Raw genomic sequence first — 15,357 nt, forward strand, 5'->3', positions numbered from 1 at the left:
GCTGTGCAATTTGCAGTTGGCGTAAACGAAATTATCTGGCTTCCACAGCCAGATAATGCGATCGTCCCGGACGAAGCAATGGAACAGGAAGAAGGAGCTTATGTACGATTCAGAGCTCTGTACAACCTAACGGTTTCCGTATTAAGGATCGAAAAACCAATCCTGCGCCGCAAGTGATCATCCCTCAGCAGCCGCTGAAAGTGTCAATTCCGACTTTCGATGGCGAATATGTGAACTGGACAAAGTTCGAGGTATGTTCCAAGGTGTCAATGCGCTTTCTCGTGATTCAGATGCAGTGAAGCTGTACCACCTGGACAAGGCATTGGTAGGACCAGCTGCTGTAGTACTCGCCTCGAAGACGCTGAACGAAGGAGATTACGCCCACGCATGGCGAATCATAACCGACCGCTACCGAGAATCAACGAATGATAGTGGAGACACTCATCCGTGGTCTCTTATCATGGCTGAAGAAGATGGTATCGCAATCCAGCAAGCAGCTGCAACAACTGGTCGACGAATCTACGAAGCACGTAGAGAGTTTGGAAACCAAAACTAACATAAAGAGGTTGCAATAGGAGGAATCTCTTGCGACGACGATCGATCTTCAGAAATTCTAAGAAACGGTAGTCTTTCTCAATATCGCAGTGCATGCAAGGTGCTGGAAAGATGGGAAGCCGCCCATTCATTGACGACAACCAATACGAACGCCATCACCAAACCGCCCAAACGGCGAAGCCAAAGCAAGTCAGCCAGCAAGCGCATACAGCAGCAACATCGAGCAAGGAAACGAAGGACATTTACGACTTTTGCAGTGGTTCTCACTTAAACTTCCAATGCAACAAGTTGGACGCACTGTCTGCCAATGAACGAATTGAGAAGGTGAAGGCAGCTGGTATTTGCTTCAATTGCCTGCGAAAGGGGCATCGACCAAAGGATTGTCGGTCGTCGAAAACCTGTCGGAAGTGTCAGCGACGACACCACATTCAATTTCATGACGATAGCCCCAACATGACGAAGTCCAACCCGAATTCAGTTTCAGCGATTCCCGACAAGCCGAAGCAGGCTAGTGCGCCTATTCCTTTAGCATCGAATCCAATTCCGAAAAGCGAGCAATCACTTCCGCCAGTTGCTCACGTCATGGATTGCAGTCACCGAAAATAGTTTTGTTCCTCACAGCAGTCTTCTTGGTGAGTAATGAAAACGGACAACAGCAGAAGTGCCGCGTTCTCCTGGACAGTGGCTCCCAGGTGAATTTCATCAGCGAGAAAATGGCCAATTCCCTTGGCATCTGAAGACAGCCCGCCGGTATGTCGATAGCCGGCATCAACAACATCCGGACGGCTGTCCATAGAGTTACATATTTCTCAGGAGCACATAAATGTACTGACAAGCCTCCAACCAAACCGTTTCTCAGCTCATCGGAATCCTAGTGTGCTGTGCTATACGGAGGCTCACTAAAATTCTAAAAGCGCGCTAGGTGATGTGCTCTCGGGGAGACTCGTCTCATGCGCTGCTCGGCGCTACGGCTCGCCATCGGTATCCAACTATTTTCGCCTTATTATGCAGGTGTCCAGATAGTCTACGTGATATGGTTGAAGACTCGCGATCCAAGAGTTACAATTTCGATCCTCATTGCAAACTTTTGTCTTCTTCTTCTTGGCATTAACGTCCCCACTGGGACAGAGCCTGCTTCTCAGCTTATGAGCACTTCAACAGTTATTAACTGAGAGCTTTCTATGCCAAAGTTGCCATCTTCACATTCGTATATCGTTTGGCAGGTACGATTACACTCTATGCCCAAGGAAGTCAAGGATATTTCCACAATGTACAGAGCGCCCGTGCGCTGGCAAGCAATGAGGCTCCTGCACCTAAGCCTACAGCACGTGCGCAGTAACTCTAGCTGTCCATGACAAAATAGAGGTGAGCATACAATCTCGTTTCATCGATTTCCACGCCAAGCTGGAATGCTTGGTGATTCCAAAAGTAACAGGCACAATCCCGTGCAAGTTCATCGACGCATCAAATTGAAATTTCTTCCGGGCCGATAGCATTGACATGCTGATTGGAGCAGAGTTGTTCTTCCGACTATTGAAGCCAGGGCATATCATCATCGACGAACACCCGCCAGAGCTACGAGAGTCACACTTTGGGTGGCTTATATCAAGTGCTATTCCAATCGACGCATCATCCGAGGACATCCGCTATTCGCAAGTGGCATCGATCAGGGCCTTCCTTAGCCGAGTGGTTAGAGTTCGCGGCTACAAAGCAAAGTCATGCTGAAGGTGTCTGGGTTCAATTCCCGGACGGTCCAGGATCTTTTCGTAATGGAAATTTCCTTGACATCCCTGGGCATAGAATATCATCGTACCTGCCACACGATATATGAATGTGAAAATGGCAACTTTGGCAAAGAAAGCTCTCAGTTAATATCTGTGGAAGTGCTCATAAAACACTAAGCTGATAAGCAGGCTCTGTCCCAGTGGGGACGTCATGCTAAGGAGAAGAATCGATAGCGGATATCGCTGATTCAATCCACAAACATTGGGAAGTGAATGAAGAACTACACGCTAGAGCGATGTCATCCGAAGAGCAACAGTACGGAAAACATTTCATTTCGACGTACTACTGAGAACCTAATGGCAGGTTCACAGTCCGACTACCGATGAAGAACAACATCGCTGAATTGAATATCTGTCGTTCTTTGGCATCAATACGGTTATACATGCTAGAGAACAAGCTGCAACTAAATCCCGACTACTTCAACTTTATCCAGGAATATCAAGATCTTGGCCACTTCCGAGAGGTTAAAGAACCAACGACAATGTGAACCAGAAGACGTTCTACTAGTAAAACCACGTAGTTCTCCGCCCTAGCAGTTCAAGTTTGACTAAATTCTGGAGAGACGACCCGCTTATAATTCTTGAACTGACAACGGATACGTACAGAAATGCTTCTGCACCGTTCCAATCAACAAGGTGCTTGAATCAACGACGCCCAACGACGTAACAAATCAACTACTCCGAGCAACTTTGGTGAACTCCGAAGGGGTGGGACGATATACCCGATGACAACACCGAACAACAGTGGATCAGACTGAATCATTCGCTTCGATTGTTGAAGATTTCCGATACTACTTCAAGTAATCGTCAACGAAGCTTTTATGCTCGAGCCCGGCCAACTGAAACTCTTCGTCTACAATCGTTGCAACGAAGACCATCCGTGGAACTATGTCTGACAATCATCCAAACCAGCAGATATTGTTTTCAGAGGAAGAACTCCCGTCAACTAGGTCACCAGAGGTCTGCGATGGAACAATTCTCCATTCTTCAACGAGCAACGAGCACCCAGAGTAGAAACCAGCTTAGTTCGTGAAGCAACGCTCAGCTGCAACTAGTCATCGCGAGGGTTCTATGCTTCATGAACAACTACGTGGAGCTGAGCGGCGACATACACCGAATTAAATTTCACCCATCGAGGGAGACGACTCATCTAGACACAGCCAATAAATTTGAACCGCGCTGGTTTACCGGGGTGAATGATGCGTACGTAAGAACATTTCACTGTGCAAAGCCTACGTAAGCTACGCAAATCTGGCAGTGTCACATATCCACACATCATCCTATGTGCAAAAAAATTGTTCACGTAAAACAAACTCCATTAACGTTAAATTCTACTTACGTACCATCGACTGAATAGAGGATTCAGTGTATAATTTGTTGCAGGTCGTTCAAATATTTCTCATTTGGGTTGGCTAGAATTGATTTGGATGAGGAGTTCTGTTAATCAATTGGAAAGCTGAGTCGTTCTCAACAAACACACAAGTTGTAGCACACAAGCTCCGAGACAAGATGATTGGAGCAACGACGGATGAACTAACATTTGAATGCAGCTGAAAGAAAAAGTATGATAGAAACGTATTGATCTTCATTTTAAAGAAAATCAAGGATAAAATCCAGAGCTAATAACATAGCGTAACAAATATGACATTTTTGCGTGTCTCAAGGATCAAATTATGTGTCTCTAGTAGTTTTGGGGTCGCTTAATATGATGCCATTCTCAGAAATGTTCCAGCACGTCACCATTTTTTGCTACAGGTTGCCAAAGTTGTATGAAATAGTGGTTTAATTGATGTTTACATTAAATTTGAGATATGATTTATCAAACAAGTGACCTAACCCATCAAGCATGAAATATAAGACTTCAAGTTTAATTTATGATAAAATTTTGTTTAAATTGCATATATTTAGATTAAATCAACTTTTACAACATCCTTGCAGTTCCCGTACAAAATTATTAGTCTCTCTTATGTATATTGAAAAATACAATACTTTTCAAAACCATCAAAAAAGTTATTTTTGAGCATCGAATGTATTATGAACTTTGTTGATAAGCATTGGTAAACACAAAGTTTAAAATTCTGTGGCAAATCAAGCAAATAAATTGCTATACAAGTTAAGAAACTTGCATGCAAGTTGTCTAAAATCGTCAATTCTGCATTATAAACAGCCAATACCTTAAAAAACTAGACTTGCTGTGACATTTTTTAAATCGGCAATGAATTCAGCAAATTTTAAAATAAGTAGTTAGTTTCAGTTGCTTTTGGTTTGTTTTGGTTTATGTTGGTGCTTTAAACAAAAAAGTGCTCCGCTGTGTAAAAGAGCACCCTGAAATGATGTTGCATTATCCAAGCGATTTCAAAACCTCATTCTACTTTATTTATGTGATGCTCCTACCGCTTTTCCCGAAAATAATTCTTCATTTATGGTTGGATCTCTATAACATAAACAATTAGCTTTGTACTTACCTTTAGTGCAAATAGATTACTGCAATCAATTAAAGTATCACTTTTGGAACGATCTGAAAAAAAAAACGAAAATAGATTGATACCATTATTCAACTGTAATAAGATGTGTCAGATATAAGATAATAATAAGATTACGTTAAAATGTATTGTATAAGTTTTTTTAGATTAAGCATGAGACTAAGCTTTCTGAATGGTATTCTTTGGAAAGATATGTCCTATTTTTCATTCGTTATATTTTTGCTTTATCTCTTTTATCGAAATCGTTCACTTCCCTTCCTATATTTCTATAACCATAGGCGCCAACTTGTGAAGAACTTGGGGGCGCGGCTTTCCAATATCAATCTGAAAGCTCATTCTCATTACTTTTTTTTTTTGCATATTTGATACCGAATCTACGAAACCCATGAAAAATGATTATATTTTGAGACACTTTTCCAAAAAAATACTAAGACATCATGTAACAAATCAAGCTATCCACAACTGGGGGTAGTTTGTCCACATTTACTACAACATTGTAGCAAAATACTTTCAAATAATGATTATATTCTAAATATTTATTTTGTCTTAAAATCATTATTAATTAAAACAATCAAATTCAAGACGATACGTAAACTTCTTATTGGTTTTGAGACACTGCTACTTTTTTTTGAAAAGACAAAGACCAAATTTAAAAATGTTCAAACATCCAATCCCCCATATCTTCTTTGCTCTCTTCAGCAAAGTTCTTTATTAGAATTTGAAGAATGAGTTTTCACTATGGAATGATTACTTCTACTTACCAGTACTAACGTGTTTGGAACATTTTTCAAAATTTCTCTATAGTAATTTTCATATTAACCTACGTCGTTCTTGGGCCACCTTCAAATCACCACCTAGGAAGCTGAAAATTGCACAGAACACTATTTTTATGATGAGGATGGTAAGAAAGATATGAGAGATTGGATTTTTAAACATTTGTTATAAATTTTGAACTGCCCTAATGCACCATACTGGTGGAAGAGTTTCTAGATGTGAGCTTTGAGAGTTGGATGGCTAGGATAATATTTTTCACTATTATTCACTATTTATTGTTGATTTGTTGAATACGACTGTATGCAGTTAAAGATAATACACTTTTTTTTAACTTGAAGAGTAACATAGAGATGTCAATAAGGTCAAATGCCTTATTGAAATCAGTATATATACAGAGCTTCGACATAGTTGTCTTTTGCATTCAATGTATAATTGGTGAGTTCTAGTAAATTTGTAGAAGTTTACTCACTTACCCGTTAGGCTAAGGCCTGGGTGACCTCTGATGTACGTAGGAGACGTCTCCATTCGACTCGGTCCATGGCTGCTTGTCGTCAGGCATGCATTCTGCGAAGGGTCCGCAGATCGCCCTCAATTTGATCGACCCATTTCGTTCCACGTCGTCTTGTGCCGGTCGGGTTATTTTGAAGAACTATTTTCACCAGATTGTTATCTAATATTCTAATTACATGCCCGGTGGACAATGGTTGGTTCTCCCAGGAGATGGTGTAATTCATGGTTCATCCGTCTTCCATGTGCAGTCGCGCGTTGATCCTCTGCACGTAGGGTTTATGTTTCTTAGCCATAGAGGGATCCCGGGCTAGTCATCGTCTTGTAGATGGTTAACTTTGTGCGATGGCAAATTTTACTTGATCGGTCAGTACGGAGTTCAAAGTAGGCACGAATCTCGCTCGGTAGTTGGTTCACTCAAGCGGCTTTGTCGTTTTTCAACCGTCCAATCTCTGTTTCTACCTCTTGGAGATCTGGAGGCGGAAATCTTTCGTCCTCTGCGCGCGCTCCCAAAGTTACTTCCGTGCCACCTTCGCTACTGGCCACATCACCATTAAGGTGCTCGTCGTAGTGTTGCCGCCATCTTTCAACCACATCACGTTTGTGAGAAGATTCCCGTCACAGTCTCTGGCACATGTCAGCTTGTGGCACAAAGCCTTTGTGCGAACGGTTCAGCTTCTCGTAAAACTTCAATGTGTCTTTAACGCGGAACTGCTCTTTCATTGCTACGCGGTCTCGTTTTTCTTTCTTCGGAAGATCGAGTTTTGTCTGTTCCGTGCCTGTTTATACCGTTCCTCTTTCGCTTTCGTGCGTTGTTGCAACATTCTCGCCCATGCTGCATTCTTCTCATTCTTCAACTGCTCGTAATCGCCGTCGTACCACTCGTATACAGCAACTAGGTAGTGATCCGAACCTATATTCTCACTGCGGTATGTACGAACACTGATGATGTCAGAGAAAAAGTTTCCGTCGATTAGAACGTGGTCGATTTGGTTCACGGTTAGATTATCCAGGTGGCCTTATGGATATCTTTTCGGGGGAACAAGGTGCTTCAGACTACCATACCACGAGAGGCTGCAAAGTTGACGCATCGTTGGCCGTTGTCGTTAGATACGGCGTGCGGGCTGTTCCGCCCGATCACCGGTCTGTACAATCTCCTCTCGTCCTACCTGTGCGTTCATGTCACCAACAACAATTTTCACTTGACGCGTTGAGCATCCGTCATATCTGCTCCTGTAAAACGTCTCCTTCTCGTCGTCAGGTCTCCCTTCGTGTGGACAGTGTACGTTTACAGTGCTGTAGTTGAAGATACGACCTTTTATCATCATTAATCTAGCTGATGTCAGAAGGACAGTACCCAGGCTGCACTACCAGCTAAGTACGCAACCCTTAGTTGCCGGTCTTTGTCATCGTTTGACCAGTGGAAGCGTAGGGTAGGAACTTGTGAGGACCAGAGCTGTGTTGGACACTTCTTCCTTGTTGTCGACTCACCGCTTTGTAGAAGTTTACGTTTATTAACAATATTTTCAAAGAACTTTCAATAGTATTTCCACGATAATGAGATAACCGTCAGCTTTCTCCCCTGATTTGTACGGTAACCAGTGTTGTAAGCAATCACGGTAGTCGACACGTTTTTGCTGATATTCGGCAGCGCTTTCCTTAAACATCCACAACACGAGCGATAAAACGAATGTCTAAAAGAAAAATGTCAATTGAATGCCACTGATCACGATAGCTTCGCTAGTAAACGTTACGGTTCTGTTTATTTCTGTTCTTCTTTCATTGTATGTGTGTCACATTAGGGCGGTTCAAGTTTTAAAAATGTTTGAGAATCCAATCTCCTATATGTTCCTTACCATTCTTACCATAAAAATAGTGTTCTGTGAAATTTTCAGCTTTCTAGGTGGTGATTTAAAGGTGGCCCAAAGACAATGTAGGTTTATATGGAAATTACTATGGAGAAATTTTTAGATATGTTCCAAATACGCTAGTGCTGGAATGTAAGTACAAACTCATTATCCCATAGTCAAAACTCAATCTTCAAACCATAATAAAGAAATTTCCTGAAGAGAGAAATTCAATCCGACGGATAGCAAGAGACATATTCATGAGTTTGTATGCTATTATTTAGTTTGATATGGGATTATAGCCTTGCAAACATGTACAAAAATCCCAAACAAAATTAGCTCAAAAGTGATTTGTTTCTTCAGCAACATTCTTCATTAAGGTTTGAAGTATGAGTTTTCAATATGAGATGATAAGTTTCTACTTACATTACAGTACTAGCGTGTTTGGAACATTTTTCAAAATTTCTCCATAGTAATTTTCATATAAACCTACATTGTCTTTGGGCCACCTTTAAATCACCACCTAGAAAGCTGAAAATTTCACAGAACACTATGTTTATGGTGAGGATAGTAAGGAACATATGGGAGATTGGATATTCAAACATTTTTTAAATTTGAATCGCCCTAGTGTCACATTTGACATAACAGACAAGATCAAACTATTGTTGTTGCTTATGATCCGATGTCTGAATTCTATGCAAAACTTATGATTAATTCAAAAGCCATCATGTCAGACGACATTCAATTGACACTTTTTTGTGTTTTCATTCTAATGCTCGTGCTGTGACTGCTGACCATGGCATCAAAACGAACGTCGCGCAAACTGTCGAATGTTTACAGCACTGACGGTAACTTAACGCAAACTTTTTCATAAATACGGATTATTTCGGATCCGGCACTCTTCGTGGCATCTAATCCTTTCAAGCCTAATGAAATGTCTCGTACATTTATCTGGCGTACTTTATTGTCATTTAAGGGAGCAGAATACCCGTAACGTGGGTAGATCACCTTTTCGTGGTGCGTTACCGGGTAAGTTCTACCAATTCAAACCCTAGTCTCATCTTGTATGTCGGGCTATACAAGGGGGGGCGGCTGTCAAATGGGAGTAAAATGAAAAAGCCGCCAACCTAAGTCCAGAACCAGTTTTAAGGCTTAACGCGGAAAAGTAAAAAATATTATTCGCAAAATTCCAGGTAATCAATGCACTTGTAAGATTTTGTTTGCAAGCAGTTATTTGCTACGTGCTACTGCAGTGCGCTGTAGGCAATTTGATCAGCAAATTCGGCTTAATTCCCAAAATGGATGTTTTCTAAAAAATTGATTACGCCTTCACTATTGTTTGCTCGGAATTTTGTATGGCTGTTTACTTTTTAGAACCAGCGACACGTTGGGGTAGCAGTAAAGAGCCGCCAGTTCCACCCTTGGGGCTATAGGGTAATATGTTCTGGTGATTCAAGGGTTCGCGGTACAAAGTCCTTGTTACTGGCAACAGTTTCTGAAATTGCATCTATTTTACCTAGCAGATGGTTAAAGCCTCGGTGATTTTCTAGCTTGATACGGTTTCGCTGCTAGCACCAAGCACCCTTTTTTCTAATATTTTTCTGAGATTAAACTAAAAGCGAAACAAGGATGCGACTAGAGTTCCGTTGCATGATCAAATATCAGTAACCGGTTTGGTTCCTCAGAAATCAAATCGATTATGTTTGCTAAGGGGCGCACCTTCTCTGAAATGTAAGTCCCTTTGAAAGGTGTAAATAGCGGGACCTTTTCATTACGTTCGATTTTTATCAGTCTCTGAGGAATCAAAACAAGAACTGTACAGAAATCGATGCTTCATTACCTATCAATGGAAATGGAGTAATGCGACATGCAGGATACGGGTAATACCACGGTAAAAGAAGCAATGTATTATACTCCGAAAAATGACATTTGGCAGTGACGTCATGCAAAAGAAAGCAAGGCCTGCTCTCCTTTACTATCCTCAAGGCCTCATGCTTGACGATAGGAATGACGACACATGTTTTGATGGAAAATCGTGGTTTACACGTGGGAATAACAACAAGTTCTGGAACTTTTCAATTTAATGTTTTCCACTATTCCTTCCAAACCAACTAAAATTACGATATGACGATGATAACATTCCAAACAAAAAAATATTTTTCACTGCCATAATTGGTCGGGGTTCTGCTAAACCGCACCAAGTGCCAAAAACTTTATTCTGAGATATTTGACTTTGAATTCTTATCGTGTACTAGTTGATCGCGGACGATTAATTTTATTTTTGTATCGCTTACATGCGATGACTAGTGTCCAATTAGTAACCCGAGATTAAATATACAAGTAAATCATTATAAATTATCGATGTAATTAGATTTTATTTGAACATATGAAGCACTCAGTTCACTCTGGCTGAACAAAAATCGAAAAATATGGTTCTTGGTTCGGTATGGTTGGATGTGTTTCGTAGTTTTCAACAGCACAAGTGAAATTGAAGACAAATGATGTTTATCATCACCATGCATGTTGGAATCCATGTCACAAATGTGTATGTACTATGATTGGGAAGGATTCGTTGCTATTCAAAGGTCTGGAAATATTGATGTGTTGTGCATCTATGTGGACAATTAATGCTACGGCTCCCTTGCACTTTCCATAATATATCTTTGAATAAGCGAGTTATCCATTTTCATAGAACTTATTACTATTTGGAATTTACGGCTAAGCAGCCTTGGAATGATCAAAACGAGTTTTGTTTCAACCCAACGTTTCGACACGGGGATTGTGTCTTCCTCAGGGGAGATTAATTTGTCGTTTTTTGTCTAGTGTTTGGTCTAACTTTAACTGTCTTATGTTTAAATCGTCGTTGGTACATGACATAAACATAAGACAGTTAAAGTTAGACCAAACACTAGACAAAAAACGACAAATTAATCTCCCCTGAGGAAGACACAATCCCCGTGTCGAAACGTTGGGTTGAAACAAAACTCGTTTTAATCATTCCAAGACTGCTTAGCCGTAAATTCCACAATTAAAATATACAGTCGATTGCTCCACAAAATTCTTATTAATATGTATTGAATCAAGGTCCTCACGCGTTCATACATAGATTCTAACAAAACGACAGTGATGTGTTTCAAAATGGTGATGATCGAAAAAAACCATGAATATGCTCTGCCAAAGCGCACCAAGTTCCTCCCATTTGATGCACTTTTGCTGATCAAGTTCGCAGTTCAATGCGTGAAGTGTACACCAGAAATGGCCATCACTTCTGCAGTACATTAACCTGCCAATGTCTTACTGCCATATAAAAATAACTACAGAATCTAAAAGTTGATTGATTTCCATTACTATCGAATTTCTACAAAAACAAAAGTTTCATCGGGATTCGAACTTGTGCCTTCTGAGTGGTAATCTAGTATGCTAACGCTAAGTTATCTTCACCTCTTGAATGAAGGATGATTAACTTGGAACAAGTCAAGCGCACTCTGTCTGACGGGGTTTGATGGCAATAACGCTATTTTCCAGGCCCATGGCACGGGACGACTTCTAGCGTAGTCAACATCTCCATGTGTTTACCCATTTTCGGGTAAATTGAATCGAGAGTGAAATCGGGATGCGAGGTTTTGTTTAATGTTTATGATCCGTAATCGAGCAAGTGTCGCAATAAAATAACTGATTGCTTGCTTGGAGGCTTGCAGGATGCCTGTCAATGTTTTCTCTCCTTTTAAAACTATCGAAATGTTGAATGTGCTTCAGCTTTTTGGCACATTATTAGCTGATTTAACAATATCAAAAATTGATAATCAAACCATAACAAACAATTAAACAAAACAATGGTCTTTGTTTACACAGTTATTACAACTGAAATATTCACTTATCGCCCGGGACATCCTGGCTACGAAGAACACTGTGTATCGATATATGGTTGTCAGGGGCCTGCTATTTTCTGAACAGCTATAGCGCACCAAGTCCACCTCAGTTGTTCATACAGTATCACATGAAATTAATTCCTTATTTCGATACGGCTCCTGTGTAAATTAACTAATACATTATATAACAAGCAAATGTAAGTATTTATTGCATGTGAATGTCTTTACATCATGTCAAAATGTGATTTTCAGATGAACAGTACTTGGTGCGGTGTGGCTGGATAAAATTTCAAAGCAAATAGATTAACGGCGCCGAAACAATATTTAATTTCAAATAGTCAATTGCTGCCCAATTCCACTGGTTTCTGTTTCTATGAGTTGCTTGGAATGGATAAAACGTAAACGTAAACGTAATTGAAAAAATCTTGCTGTATATTAGAAAAACGAACTCCCTCTGATGACGTGAGTTGGTTTATGGTTCACTCTGGCTGAACAAAATTACAGTTTTACATGTCCTTCCTGAGAAAATTGTGATCTAAGGTTACAAGGGACTATTCAAATGACTCGATATTTTTATGGTAGAAAGGTTATGGATATTTGAGTCCAATGGTATAAAAATCTCAATTTGGGAAAAAATGGCACTTGGTGCGGTTTAGCAGAACCCCGACCAATTGTTCAAAACAGTGTTTAGTACTTCCATTTTATGTTACATACTGTGGTCAAGCAAAAGCCGGACGGTACCAATATCCGGACACTCTGGTAAAATACATTAATTAATAATTAAATTTAGTATTATACTGGTAAATTGTATCCATCATATCTTCTAACATTATTGTTGATCATTTTACTATCATTCGAAATCTAGTTACTATTGCCTAAAAATTAATAATAATCAAAACAAAAAAGTCTTTCGTTTCGGACGTGTTTTTTTTTTGCATTGTGGATCATTTCGGTAGAAGTGGCGAGGAACGTATGTTTACATTTAGCTGACAGTCATGTGTTTAAATATTGATTACTCACAACGTATTTTGAATATAACAGTAGAATACACATAAATTCATGTATTCGGAAGTACTACAATCGTAAAGTTCGTGTGGATATGCATATAACGGTGTAAAAGAGGCTATTCGGGATTCTAAGCAGGTGGTTTTAAACCCGGACAACATTCTAAAGCATTGTATTTTACTTCTGTGAGTGAATATTCGAAAGATAAAACTGAAAAAAATCTTGTAAACACTATCAATCAGATGCTATCAGTGATAAGAATGCAGTTTTATGCTCAGAAAAGCAGTGTGACTCACATATTGCAGAGATTCTAACCACAAGTGGCCAACCCCATATGTTCGGATGCAGTTGAGGTAATTGAACCAAAAATTTACAACCATTTTGTTGACGCCAATATTTGTCGATCTAGGTTATTTTGTGTAAATTCAGTCAAGGGAAGTTCCACTGTTATCGAGAAGCTATTATCAGCTGATATAATAGTAGTTGCAAGTAAATAAGGGCCATTTTATAGATATTCGGCCACTATTCGGGTTTTAGCTACCTCGGAGAACTATAAAACGGCAGCACACTATGTATGCAGGCTAGTTCAATAGAGTTCGAATTCTGAAATATATTCGTTTTACGTACCAGACCAGAAATTAAGTTAAATAAGTTTCGTTTGTAATAAACTGACCGTTCATTCTTTGATATGTTCCTGTTTTCGTCATTGTGCAAGTGAAATAAGCCCGCAGAACTTAGTGAAATCCAGCATCCAATAATCCACTGCCACTAATTAGGAAAAGGATGTCTTCAAATGGATCAGCCATCGCACCGACCCCACAGACGCTGGAATGTGCGCGAACATTTTGGTCCTTCGAGCCGGATTTGTCGGTGCTATATCTCGAAGAAATACATGACGTCCATATTGAAGTGTATTGCATTGGAATTGAAGGTTCTACTGATGGTTGGAACACTGATTGATACGACCACGATCGGCAGCCATTCATATGCCGTGTGCAACACTGATGTTCGAAATATGTGCGCGACAAGTGAATCGCCGGATTATTGTCAGAAAATTCAATAAAACTGTGAACTAACGAGAACTAATTAAACATAAACAAGTGGACAGAAATCCTTACCAAAAGGATCAGTAAACACGTTTTGGAAGTAGACTAGTGGCGAGTTTCGAAAGTGGTATTGGTGTTGTTCTAAAATTGAAAAGATCTTCACTTAAACTTCAATACATTGAAATGTGTGATTTGCAACGGAAATTTCAAGAAACTCTGCGAAAATGAATCGAAAGTGTACTAAAAACTTCCTACTCCACACTATAAGAACCTTGTACTGAGTGAAAAGCATACCAACACAGACAACAATCAGTAAAATGAAGGTGAAAGTGAAAAGTAAACCTAAAGCAAAACAATCCAGAGCTATTGTTCGAACTTTCTGCTGTTGACATTGTAACCGGCTTAACCTACTGACCTACATCCACAATCTAGGTCAGCTACCGATTTGGCCTTGACATTGATCTCCGATGATGGTTGTTTATCTTGTTCGATTGTTGACAGTGCCGTAGCGTGCGGTTGGCCAGGGAGGCAACCGCCAAGGGCGCCAGCCTTCAGGGGGGCGCCAAAATGCGTGATATACTTGGTACAATTTCTGGGATGCATATTTTATTTTGTAAAAGTGCCTTTGAGGTCACAGTTTCTTGAAAAAGAATTGTAGTCATAAATATCATAAACTGGAATAATTTCCTGGGAAGCATTCCAGAAGATGTTGAGTGATTCGTAAATTAAGAATTAAAAAAAATAGTGTCTATAAAACGAACAAAACGAATGTGTAGACTCTGGTAACTGGTAGTTTAAAATTAGGATTTTTACACATCATCTCTATAAAAAATCTTGGACAGACTTTTCAAATTATTCATATCATAAAAAATACCATAGAATCTTATCGGAAATTTTGATTTAATTCTTAGTGTAGTTCTCACAGAATCTCGAATAGGATTACTTGTAATACATTTAAATTAGACCATGAGTAAAAAGCTGTGTGATAGGGTATTATTTGTACCAATAGAATATTTTGTTTTGTTTCTTTTAAGTAATATTCTGGACCGACTGCTATCCTTTTGAATCAAAAAAAATATTATTGTTAGTCCATAAAAAAATCTTATAAATCCGTAAAGAACATTTTACATTTCAGGAATGTATTTATTATCTTGTGACAAAATTCACAATTTCATTCTATCCTGCCCAAGGATGGAAAAAATATCGTATCTAGTGACAAACAACACAGTATTTAAATGATCTAAGAGGGCCGTCGTTCTTGCAGCAGCATGATTTTAACCGCTTACTACGCGCACATAGAACGGATATATGAAGCATCCGATGCACTGTTTGTCGTGAGACAAAGAGTTTATCGGATGTTGTTACAAGTCGCGATCAACTTTAATCATGCCGAATTCGCGCTATTATTTATCGCTCAAACAATGTTCGAACGATTTCGGAATCACAAACAGCATGTCCGGAGCTAAATCAATAAGCAAAAGTGGAAA

At 39.7% G+C, this 15,357-nt stretch overlaps 1 protein-coding gene across 2 annotated transcripts in view; it reads right to left on the reverse strand.

Moving 5' to 3' along the window:
• LOC5570610 (proline-rich protein 36) overlaps positions 1 to 15,357 on the reverse strand; it is a 190,538-nt gene that overhangs the window by 124,026 nt on the left and 51,155 nt on the right. For both annotated transcript variants that reach the window (XM_021853690.1, XM_021853685.1), the window contains exon 2: positions 4,805 to 4,857. The gene's annotated coding sequence lies outside the window, so the exon portion shown is untranslated. The remainder of the gene's footprint in view (positions 1 to 4,804; positions 4,858 to 15,357) is intronic.

The sequence above is a fragment of the Aedes aegypti genome, chromosome 1, assembly GCF_002204515.2.
Source record: "Aedes aegypti strain LVP_AGWG chromosome 1, AaegL5.0 Primary Assembly, whole genome shotgun sequence".
In the NCBI taxonomy this organism is placed as follows: domain Eukaryota; kingdom Metazoa; phylum Arthropoda; class Insecta; order Diptera; family Culicidae; genus Aedes; species Aedes aegypti.